The sequence below is a fragment of the Pseudophryne corroboree genome (assembly GCF_028390025.1).
Source record: "Pseudophryne corroboree isolate aPseCor3 chromosome 3 unlocalized genomic scaffold, aPseCor3.hap2 SUPER_3_unloc_20, whole genome shotgun sequence".
In the NCBI taxonomy this organism is placed as follows: domain Eukaryota; kingdom Metazoa; phylum Chordata; class Amphibia; order Anura; family Myobatrachidae; genus Pseudophryne; species Pseudophryne corroboree.
In genome coordinates this window covers 1,273,970-1,286,604 of record NW_026967509.1, presented here as the reverse complement: position 1 = coordinate 1,286,604, position 12,635 = coordinate 1,273,970, and the positions used below count along the sequence as shown (strand labels likewise).

Below are 12,635 nucleotides of genomic sequence, written 5' to 3'. Positions count from 1 at the left end.
CATTTTCCCCATGGGCCCCTATCACTACATTTTCCCCATGGGCCCGTCACTACACCCCCCTCCCAAGGGCCCCTGTCAATACATCCGCCCATGGGCCCCTGTCACTACAGTTCCACCCATGGGCCTCTATCACTACATTCCCCCCATGGGCCCCTGTCACTACATTCCTCCCCATGGGCCCCAGTCACTACATTCCCCCCATGGGCCCCTGTCACTACATTCCCCCCATGGGCCCATCACCCCCCAGTCCCACACTGGCTCTCCACCATGGCTGGCACTGTGTGTGCTGGGATATGAAGCCTAGGTGGCTGCAGCCCGGACAGTAACACAGCAGCTGTGACCACACATCACCCATTATTATTATACACACATCACAGCATCAGGATGCAAGCGCCATGTTCCCGGCTCCCTATGGGCGCCGCCATGTTGGCTAAGTCTGAACTAGCGCTGATTATGACGTAACAGGGAGCCGGGGCTAGAGAGTAGGCGGGGCTAATGATGGCTGAGTGACGGGAGGCTGCGTGCTGTGGGCGGAGCTGGAGCTAGTTGAGTGACGGGACATTGCGGCCTATGAGAGGGGGAGAGGGCGGGGCTGAGTGTGACAATGACTGGTAGCTGAGGCCTATGAACAGGAAAGTGGGCGTGGCCGCGGCCAAAGGGCAGGAGAGTGATAGGATACGGCGGCCAATGGGCGGGATAGTGGGCGGGGCAGGCGGTTGTTGTCTGACGAGACGTTGCATCCTATGGACAGTGAGCGGGCGGGGCTGGAGGTAAATGAGTGACGGAGCCTAGCGGCCTATGAGAGGGAGAGAGGGCGGGGCTGCTCCTGGATGCTTAGTTGTCACACTCACTACCCATAATCCAGTGCGCTATACTGACGATTACGTGAAATACCGCCCCGTACTTGCGGTACACATTCCTCCGTCCAGGTGTAACCTCCTGCCGCCTCCTCCTCCAGGTAATGTCCCCTCATCCCACCTGTCTCCTGCCCCCACCTCTCCTAATACCCCCTCTCCTGCCCCCACCTCTCCTAATACCCCCTCTCCTGCCCTCACCTCTCCTAATACCCCCTCTCCTGCCCCCATCCTCTCCTAATACCCCCTCTCCTGCCCCCATCCTCTCCTAATACCCCCTCTCCTGCCCCCATCCTCTCCTAATACCCCCTCTCCTGCCCCCATCCTCTCCTAATACCCCCTCTCCTGCCCCATCCTCTCCTAATACCCCTCTCCTGCCCCCATCCTCTCCTAATACCCCTCTCCTGCCCCCACCTCTCCTAATACCCCCTCTCCTGCCCCCAACCTCTCCTAATACCCCCTCTCCTGCCCCAACCTCTCCTAATACCCCCTCTCCTGCCCCAACCTCTCCTAATACCCCCTCTCCTGCCCCCATCCTCTCCTAATACCCCCTCCTGCCCCCATCCTCTCCTAATACCCCCTCTCTTGCCCCCAACCTCTCCTAATACCCCCTCTCTTGCCCCCAACCTCTCCTAATACCCCCTCTCCTGCCCCCATCCTCTCCTAATACCCCCTCTCCTGCCCCAACCTCTCCTAATACCCCCTCTCCTGCCCCAACCTCTCCTAATACCCCCTCTCCTGCCCCAACCTCTCCTAATACCCCCTCTCCTGCCCCAACCTCTCCTAATACCCCCTCTCCTGCCCCCATCCTCTCCTAATACCCCCTCTCTTGCCCTCACCTCTCCTAATACCCCCTCTCCTGCCCCAACCTCTCCTAATACCCCCTCTCCTGCCCCAACCTCTCCTAATACCCCCTCCTGCCCCCCCATTCTCTTCTAACCCCCATCCTCTCCTAATACCCTCTCTTCTAACCCCCATCCTCTCCTAATACCCCCTCTCCTGCCCCAACCTCTCCTAATACCCCCTCCTGCCCCCATTCTCTTCTAACCCCCATCCTCCCCTAATACCCCCTCTCCTGCCCCAACCTCTCCTAATACCCCCTCCTGCCCCAACCTCTCCTATTACCCCCTCTCCTGCCCCCATCCTCTCCTAATACCCCCTCTCCTGCCCCAACCTCTCCTCTCCTAATACCCCCTCTCCTGCCCCCATCCTCTCCTAATACCCCTCTCCTGCCCCAACCTCTCCTAATACCCCCTCTCCTGCCCCAACCTCTCCTAATACCCCCTCTCCTGCCCCCATCCTCTCCTATTACCCCCTCTTCTGCCCCCATCCTCTCCTAATACCCCCTCTCTTGCCCTCACCTCTCCTAATACCCCCTCTCTTGCCCTCACCTCTCCTAATACCCCCTCTCCTGCCCCAACCTCTCCTAATACCCCCTCTCCTGCCCCAACCTCTCCTAATACCCCCTCTCCTGCCCCAACCTCTCCTAATACCCCCTCCTGCCCCCCCATTCTCTTCTAACCCCCATCCTCTCCTAATACCCTCTCTTCTAACCCCCATCCTCTCCTAATACCCCCTCTCTTGCCCCAACCTCTCCTAATACCCCCTCTCCTGCCCCAACCTCTCCTAATACCCCCTCCTGCCCCCATTCTCTTCTAACCCCCATCCTCCCCTAATACCCCCTCTCCTGCCCCAACCTCTCCTAATACCCCCTCCTGCCCCAACCTCTCCTATTACCCCCTCCTGCCCCCCATTCTCTTCTAACCCCCATTCTCCCCTAATACTCCCTCTCCTGCCCCCAACCTCTCCTAATACCCTCCCTTCTGACCCCAACCTCTCCTAATACCCGCTCTCCTGCCCCCAAACTCTGCTAATACCCGCTCTCCTGCCCCCAAACTCTGCTAATACCCGCTCTCCTGCCCCCAAACTCTGCTAATACCCGCTCTCCTGCCCCAACCTCTCCTAATACCCGCTCTCCTGCCCCCAACCTCTCCTAATACCCGCTCTCCTGCCCCCAACCTCTCCTAATACCCGCTCTCCTGCCCCCAACCTCTCCTAATACCCTCCCTTCTGCCCCCAACCTCTCCTAATACCCTCCCTTCTGCCCCCAACCTCTCCTAATACCCTCCCTTCTGCCCCCAACCTCTCCTAATACCCGGTCTCCTGCCCCCAACCTCTCCTAATACCCCCTCTTCTGCCCCCAACCTCTCCTAAAACCCCCTCTCCTGCCCCATCCTCTCCTAATACCCCCTCTCGTGCCCTCATCCTCTCCTAATACCCCCTCTCCTGCCCCAACATCTCCTCTAATACCCTCCCTTCTGCCCCATCCTCCTCTATTACCCCCTCTTCTGCCCCTACATTCTCCTAATACCCCCTCTCCTGCCCCTACATTCTCCTAATACCCCCTCTCCTGCCCCTACATTCTCCTAATACCCCCTCTCCTGCCCTCAACCTCTCCTAACACCCCCTCACCTGCTGCCTCTGACATTCTCCTAATGCCCCCTCACCTGCTTCCCCATACATTCTCCTAATGCCCCTCACCTGCTGCCTCTGACATTCTCCTAATGCCCCCTCACCTGCTTCCCCATACATTCTCCTAATGCCCCTCACCTGCTGCCTCTGACATTCTCCTAATGCCCCCTCACCTGCTGCCTCTGACATTCTCCTAATGCCCCCTCACCTGCTGCCTCTGACATTCTCCTAATGCCCCCTCACCTGCTGCCTCTGACATTCTCCTAATGCCCCCTCACCTGCTGCCTCTGACATTCTCCTAATACCCCCTCACCTGCTGCCTCTGACATTCTCCTAATGCCCCCTCACCTGCTGCCTCTGACATTCTCCTAATGCCCCCTCACCTGCTGCCTCTGACATTCTCCTAATGCCCCCTCACCTGCTGCCTCTGACATTCTCCTAATGCCCCCTCACCTGCTGCCTCTGACATTCTCCTAATGCCCCCTCACCTGCTGCCTCTGACATTCTCCTAATGCCCCCTCACCTGCTGCCTCTGACATTCTCCTAATGCCCCCTCACCTGCTGCCTCTTACATTCTCCTAATGCCCCCTCACCTGCTGCCTCTTAGTCTCCCAATGCCCCCTCAGCTGCTGCCCCTGTCTGTAACCTACTGCCCCTACATTCTCCTAATACCCCTCACCTGCTGCCCCTACATTTTAATTCCCCCTCACCTGCTGCCTCTGACATTCTCCTAATGCCCCCTCACCTGCTACCTCTGACATTCTCCTAATGCCCCCTCACCTGCTGCCTCTGACATTCTCCCAATGCCCCCTCAGCTGCTGCCCCTGACATTCTCCCAATGCCCCCTCAGCTGCTGCCCCTGTCTGTAACCTACTGCCCCTACATTCTCCTAATACCCCTCACCTGCTGCCCCTACATTTTAATTCCCCCCTCACCTGCTGCCTCTGACATTCTCCTAATGCCCCCTCACCTGCTGCCTCTTACATTCTCCTAATGCCCCCTCACCTGCTGCTCTTAGTCTCCCAATGCCCCCTCAGCTGCTGCCCCTGTCTGTAACCTACTGCCCCTACATTCTCCTAATACCCCTCACCTGCTGCCCCTACATTTTAATTCCCCCTCACCTGCTGCCTCTGACATTCTCCTAATGCCCCCTCACCTGCTACCTCTGACATTCTCCTAATGCCCCCTCACCTGCTGCCTCTGACATTCTCCCAATGCCCCCTCAGCTGCTGCCCCTGACATTCTCCCAATGCCCCCTCAGCTGCTGCCCCTGACATTCTCCCAATGCCCCCTCAGCTGCTGCCCCTGTCTGTAACCTACTGCCCCTACATTCTCCTAATACCCCTCACCTGCTGCCCCTACATTTTAATTCCCCCCTCACCTGCTGCCTCTGACATTCTCCTAATGCCCCCTCACCTGCTGCCTCTGACATTCTCCTAATGCCCCCTCACCTGCTGCCTCTGACATTCTCCTAATGCCCCCTCACCTGCTGCCCCTGACATTCTCCTAATGCCCCCTCACCTGCTGCCCCTGACATTCTCCTAATGCCCCCTCACCTGCTGCCCCTGACATTCTCCTAATGCCCCCTCACCTGCTGCCCCTGACATTCTCCTAATGCCCCCTCACCTGCTGCCCCTGACATTCTCCTAATGCCCCCTCACCTGCTGCCCCTGACATTCTCCTAATGCCCCCTCACCTGCTGCCCCTGACATTCTCCTAATGCCCCCTCACCTGCTGCCCCTGACATTCTCCTAATGCCCCCTCACCTGCTGCCCCTGACATTCTCCTAATGCCCCCTCACCTGCTGCCCCTGACATTCTCCTAATGCCCCCTCACCTGCTGCCCCTGACATTCTCCTAATGCCCTCTCACCTGCTGCCCCTGACATTCTCCTAATGCCCCCTCACCTGCTGCCCCTGACATTCTCCTAATGCCCCCTCACCTGCTGCCCCTGACATTCTCCTAATGCCCCCTCACCTGCTGCCCCTGACATTCTCCTAATGCCCCCTCACCTGCTGCCCCTGACATTCTCCTAATGCCCCCTCACCTGCTGCCCCTGACATTCTCCTAATGCCCCCTCACCTGCTGCCCCTGACATTCTCCTAATGCCCCCTCACCTGCTGCCCCTGACATTCTCCTAATGCCCCCTCACCTGCTGCCCCTGACATTCTCCTAATGCCCCCTCACCTGCTGCCCCTGACATTCTCCTAATGCCCCCTCACCTGCTGCCCCTGACATTCTCCTAATGCCCCCTCACCTGCTGCCCCTGACATTCTCCTAATGCCCCCTCACCTGCTGCCCCTGACATTCTCCTAATGCCCCCTCACCTGCTGCCCCTGACATTCTCCTAATGCCCCCTCACCTGCTGCCCCTGACATTCTCCTAATGCCCCCTCACCTGCTGCCCCTGTCTGTAACCTACTGCCCCTACATTCTCCTAATACGCCTCACCTGCTGTCCCTACATTTTAATACCCCCTCACCTGCTGCCCCTGACATTCTCCTAATGCCCCCTCACCTGCTGTCGGTCTGTCATCTGCTGCCTCTGACATTCTCCTAATGCCTCTGACATTCTCCTAATGCCCCCTCACCTGCTGCCCCTGACTTTTTCCTAATGCCCCCTCACCTGCTGCCCCTGACTTTTTCCTAATGCCCCCTCACCTGCTGCCCCTGACTTTTTCCTAATGCCCCCTCACCTGCTGCCCCTGACTTTTTCCTAATGCCCCCTCACCTGCTGCCCCTGACTTTTTCCTAATGCCCCCTCACCTGCTGCCCCTGACTTTTTCCTAATGCCCCCTCACCTGCTGCCCCTGACTTTTTCCTAATGCCCCCTCACCTGCTGCCCCTGACTTTTTCCTAATGCCCCCTCACCTGCTGCCCCTGACTTTTTCCTAATGCCCCCTCACCTGCTGCCCCTGACTTTTTCCTAATGCCCCCTCACCTGCTGCCCCTGACTTTTTCCTAATGCCCCCTCACCTGCTGCCCCTGACTTTTTCCTAATGCCCCCTCACCTGCTGCCCCTGACTTTTTCCTAATGCCCCCTCACCTGCTGCCCCTGACTTTTTCCTAATGCCCCCTCACCTGCTGCCCCTGACTTTTTCCTAATGCCCCCTCACCTGCTGCCCCTGACTTTTTCCTAATGCCCCCTCACCTGCTGCCCCTGACTTTTTCCTAATGCCCCCTCACCTGCTGCCCCTGACTTTTTCCTAATGCCCCCTCACCTGCTGCCCCTGACATTCTCCTAATGCCCCCTCACCTGCTGCCCCTGACATTCTCCTAATGCCCCCTCACCTGCTGCCCCTGACATTCTCCTAATGCCTCCTCACCTGCTTCCCCTGACATTCTCCTAATGCCCCCTCACCTGCTTCCCCTGACATTCTCCTAATGCTCCCTCACCTGCTGCCTCTTACATTCTCCTAATGCTCCCTCACCTGCTGCCTCTTGCATTCTCCTAATGCTCCCTCACCTGCTGCCTCTTACATTCTCCTAATGCCCCCTCACCTGCTTCCCCTGACATTCTCCTAATGCCCCCTCACCTGCTTCCCCTGACATTCTCCTAATGCCCCCTCACCTGCTTCCCCTGACATTCTCCTAATGCCCCCTCACCTGCTTCCCCTGACATTCTCCTAATGCCCCCTCACCTGCTTCCCCTGACATTCTCCTAATGCCCCCTCACCTGCTGCCCCTGACATTCTCCTAATGCCCCCTCACCTGCTGCCCCTGACATTCTCCTAATGCCCCCTCACCTGCTTCCCCTGACATTCTCCTAATGCCCCCTCACCTGCTTCCCCTGACATTCTCCTAATGCCCCCTCACCTGCTTCCCCTGACATTTTCCTAATGCCCCCTCACCTGCTGCCCCTGACATTCTCCTAATGCCCCTCACCTGCTGCCCCTGACATTTTAATACCCCCTCACCTGCTGCCCCTGACATTCTCCTAATGCCCCCTCACCTGCTGTCGGTCTGTCATCTGCTGCCTCTGACATTCTCCTAATGCCTCTGACATTCTCCTAATGCCCCCTCACCTGCTGCCCCTGACTTTTTCCTAATGCCCCCTCACCTGCTGCCCCTGACTTTTTCCTAATGCCCCCTCACCTGCTGTCGGTCTGTCATCTGCTGCCCCTGACATTCTCCTAATGCCCCTGACATTCTCCTAATGCCCCCTCACCTGCTGCCCCTGACATTCTCCTAATGCCCCTGACATTCTCCTAATGCCCCCTCACCTGCTGCCCCTGACATTCTCCTAATGCCCCTGACATTCTCCTAATGCCCCTGACATTCTCCTAATGCCCCTGACATTCTCCTAATGCCCCCTCACCTGCTGCCCCTGACATTCTCCTAATGCCCCCTCACCTGCTTCCCCTGACATTCTCCTAATGCCCCCTCACCTGCTGCTCCTGACATTCTCCTAATGCCCCCTCACCTGCTGCCCCTGTCTGTAACCTACTGCCCCTACATTCTCCTAATACGCCTCACCTGCTGTCCCTACATTTTAATACCCCCTCACCTGCTGCCCCTGACATTCTCCTAATGCCCCCTCACCTGCTGTCGGTCTGTCATCTGCTGCCTCTGACATTCTCCTAATGCCTCTGACATTCTCCTAATGCCCCCTCACCTGCTGCCCCTGACTTTTTCCTAATGCCCCCTCACCTGCTGCCCCTGACTTTTTCCTAATGCCCCCTCACCTGCTGCCCCTGACTTTTTCCTAATGCCCCCTCACCTGCTGCCCCTGACTTTTTCCTAATGCCCCCTCACCTGCTGCCCCTGACTTTTTCCTAATGCCCCCTCACCTGCTGCCCCTGACTTTTTCCTAATGCCCCCTCACCTGCTGCCCCTGACTTTTTCCTAATGCCCCCTCACCTGCTGCCCCTGACTTTTTCCTAATGCCCCCTCACCTGCTGTCGGTCTGTCATCTGCTGCCCCTGACATTCTCCTAATGCCCCCTCACCTGCTGCCCCTGACATTCTCCTAATGCCCCCTCACCTGCTGCCCCTGACATTCTCTTAATGCCCCCTCACCTGCTGCCTCTTACATTCTCTTAATGCCCCCTCACCTGCTGCCTCTGACATTCTCTTAATGCCCCCTCACCTGCTGCCCCTGACATTCTCTTAATGCCCCCTCACCTGCTGCCCCTGACATTCTCCTAATGCCCCCTCACCTGCTGCCCCTGACATTCTCCTAATGCCCCCTCACCTGCTGCCCCTGTCTGTAACCTACTGCCCCTACATTCTCCTAATACGCCTCACCTGCTGTCCCTACATTTTCATACCCCCTCACCTGCTGCCCCTGACATTCTCCTAATGCCCCCTCGCCTGCTGTCGGTCTGTCATCTGCTGCCTCTGACATTCTCCTAATGCCCCCTCACCTGCTGCCCCTGACATTCTCCTAATGCCCCCTCACCTGCTTCCCCTGACATTCTCCTAATGCCCCCTCACCTGCTGCTCCTGACATTCTCCTAATGCCCCCTCACCTGCTGCTCCTGACATTCTCCTAATGCCCCCTCACCTGCTGCCCCTGTCTGTAACCTACTGCCCCTACATTCTCCTAATACGCCTCACCTGCTGTCCCTACATTTTAATACCCCCTCACCTGCTGCCCCTGACATTCTCCTAATGCCCCCTCACCTGCTGTCGGTCTGTCATCTGCTGCCCCTGACATTCTCCTAATGCCCCCTCACCTGCTGCCCCTGACTTTTTCCTAATGCCCCCTCACCTGCTGCCCCTGACTTTTTCCTAATGCCCCCTCACCTGCTGCCCCTGACTTTTTCCTAATGCCCCCTCACCTGCTGCCCCTGACTTTTTCCTAATGCCCCCTCACCTGCTGCCCCTGACTTTTTCCTAATGCCCCCTCACCTGCTGCCCCTGACTTTTTTCTAATGCCCCCTCACCTGCTGCCCCTGACTTTTTCCTAATGCCCCCTCACCTGCTGCCCCTGACTTTTTCCTAATGCCCCCTCACCTGCTGCCCCTGACTTTTTCCTAATGCCCCCTCACCTGCTGCCCCTGACTTTTTCCTAATGCCCCCTCACCTGCTGCCCCTGACTTTTTCCTAATGCCCCCTCACCTGCTGTCGGTCTGTCATCTGCTGCCCCTGACATTCTCCTAATGCCCCTGACATTCTCCTAATGCCCCCTCACCTGCTGCCCCTGACATTCTCTTAATGCCCCCTCACCTGCTGCCCCTTACATTCTCTTAATGCCCCCTCACCTGCTGCCTCTGACATTCTCCTAATGCCCCCTCACCTGCTGCCCCTGACATTCTCCTAATGCCCCCTCACCTGCTGCCCCTAACATTCTCCTAATGCCCCCTCACCTGCTGCCCCTGACATTCTCTTAATGCCCCCTCACCTGCTGCCCCTTACATTCTCTTAATGCCCCCTCACCTGCTGCCTCTGACATTCTCTTAATGCCCCCTCACCTGCTGCCCCTGACATTCTCCTAATGCCCCCTCACCTGCTGTCGGTCTGTCATCTGCTGCCTCTGACATTCTCCTAATGCCCCTGACATTCTCCTAATGCCCCCTCACCTGCTTCCCCTGACATTCTCCTAATGCCCCCTCACCTGCTGTCGGTCTGTCATCTGCTGCCTCTGACATTCTCCTAATGCCCCTGACATTCTCCTAATGCCCCCTCACCTGCTGCCCCTGACATTCTCCTAATGCCCCCTCACCTGCTGTCGGTCTGTCATCTGCTGCCCCTGACATTCTCCTAATGCCTCTGACATTCTCCTAATGCCCCCTCACCTGCTACCCCTGACTTTTTCCTAATGCCCCCTCACCTGCTGCCCCTGACTTTTTCCTAATGCCCCCTCACCTGCTGCCCCTGACTTTTTCCTAATGCCCCCTCACCTGCTGTCGGTCTGTCATCTGCTGCCCCTGACATTCTCTTAAGGCCTCTGACATTCTGCTAATGCCCCCTCACCTGCTGCCCTATCTGTCCCTCACCTGCTGCCCAATGTCTGTCCCTGCTGCCCTTCTAACCTGCCGCTCCCTGTCATTCTCCTGTTGCCCCTTCACCTATCTCCTGCCGCACCCCAGTCTTCTGCCATCAGAGCCATTTCTAGGGCTAGGTGATCTGTGCAATCACACGGGGCGCATGCGGCCGCGGTCTCTTTGAGACAGTATTCCATGTCTGGCTTTCCGCATGGAATAATGTTGAAAGTGTCTCACCCAAAATGGCCACCGCCTCAGAGGAGACACTTCAGACTGTTGCTAGAGGAGATGGCGACCATTTTTGGAGGGACATTTATAAGACTGGCAGATGCGAACAGCATCCCCACCCTCCTCCATTTCCTGCCGCTCTCATCCTCCAGGTAATGGCTGTCGTATCCTATTTCACCCTGCAACCCCCCTTACCTTTGGCCCCCTGCCACCACTTTCTGCTGCCCCTTACCTGCCCCTTCCCAGTCTCCAGCCGCTCCCCACCTGTCTCCTGTTGACCCCCTCACCTACTCCCTTCCTCACCTGCTGACCATTGTCTCCCCCCCCCCCCCCACATGCAGCTCCCTGCCTGTCATTACTGCATCTCTACTGCAACCCCTCCTCACCTACCGCCTCCCCCATCCTCCCACCTCACCTGCTGCTGCCTGTCTTCTACTACCACCCTTTCCTGCTGCCCCCAGTGTGTTTCCTGACGACCCTTAACATGCCACCCCATCTGCCCCTGCTGCCACCTCACCTTCTGACAGCCTGTCTTCTGCTGCCCACCTTCTTGATTTGATGGGATCTGGGAGTGTCACAGTGACATCACTTATATCTATAGTAATAATACAGGGACATGACTGGGGAGGTGAGGGGATCTGGGAGTGTCACAGTGACATCACTTATATCTATAGTAATAATACAGGGACATGACTGGGGAGGTGATGAGATCTGGGAGTGTATATAATGATATTTGGTGTCTCCCGCATTTCACAGGAAGACACAGTAGTGAAGAAGACGCCCAGCTATCCCCATGTATCAGGAGGACGTAGCAGGACCAAGAGCCCCATCCCGGTGCCTCCACCTCACTCACTGATACATGAGAGAGACAGTGACCAGAAGATCCTGGAACTCGCCAACAAGACCATTCAGCTGCTGACTGGAGAGGTGACTGCTGGGAATGGGACATTATACAGTAACACCAGGGGATGTGTCTGGATGATGACTGGAGAGGTGACTGCTGGGAATGGGACATTATACAGTAACACCAGGGGATGTGTCTGGATGATGACTGGAGAGGTGACTGCTGGGAATGGGACATTATACAGTAACACCAGGGGATGTGTCTGGGTGATGACTGGAGAGGAGACTGCTGGGAATGGGACATTATACAGTAACACCAGGGGATGTGTCTGGATGATGACTGGAGAGGTGACTGCTGGGAATGGGACATTATACAGTAACACCAGGGGATGTGTCTGGATGATGACTGGAGAGGTGACTGCTGGGAATGGGACATTATACAGTAACACCAGGGGACGTGTCTGGGTGATGACTGGAGAGGTGACTGCTGGGAATGGGACATTATACAGTAACACCAGGGGAGGTGTCTGGGTGATGACTGGAGAGGTGACTGCTGGGAATGGGACATTATACAGTAACACCAGGGGATGTGTCTGGGTGATGACTGTATCACTGTGTGTGTCAGGTTCCTATAAGGTGTCAGGATGTCACTGTCTATGTCTCCATGCAGGAGGAGGAGTATGTAGAGGGACACAGGGGTCTGTACAAGGACGTGATGATGGAGAATCACCGGCCCCTCACATCACTGGGTAAGAGGAGACTGTCATGTATTGTACAGGGGAGAGCAGGTATGGGGGCCCCTATATACACACATCATCTGATAATCACATATATACACTGTACTCAGTCACTGTGTCCCCTACAGATGGGCCCAGTAACAGAGATACCCCAGAGAGATGTCCCCGTCCTCTGTATTCCCAGGATTGTACAGAGGAGAATCACAGGATCCCACAGGAGGATCAGGTAGGTGGGATTTAGAGTCTCCCCAATATACCAAAGTGACTGTCACTATATGATCTGTAGAGGAGCTGTGTGTCTTATACACTGATATTATACTGTTTCACCTCAGTTTGATCTGACTGTATGCAAATGTCATTATAGTGTTTTTTGGGTTATTTAGGAAGAACGTCTGTCTGATATAAAGGCAGAAGATATAGAGGGAGAAGAAGAGACGTATGTGACTGATATAAAGGCAGAAGATATAGAGGGAGAAGAAGAGACGTATGTGACTGATATGAAGGCAGAAGATACAGAGGGAGAAGAAGAGACGTATGTGACTGATATAAAGGCAGAAGATATAGAGGGAGAAGAAG

At 56.4% G+C, this 12,635-nt stretch overlaps 1 protein-coding gene and 1 long non-coding RNA gene across 2 annotated transcripts in view; both read left to right on the top strand.

The window, feature by feature from the left end:
* The window catches only part of LOC134983671 (zinc finger protein 585A-like), a 265,558-nt gene that overhangs the window by 232,067 nt on the left and 20,856 nt on the right, over positions 1-12,635 (top strand). The window lies entirely within an intron of this gene.
* Positions 11,240-12,279, top strand: LOC134983680 (uncharacterized). Its single transcript, XR_010191671.1, has 3 exons — positions 11,240-11,406; positions 11,993-12,071; positions 12,188-12,279. It is a non-coding gene; the product is annotated as an uncharacterized LOC134983680 (long non-coding RNA).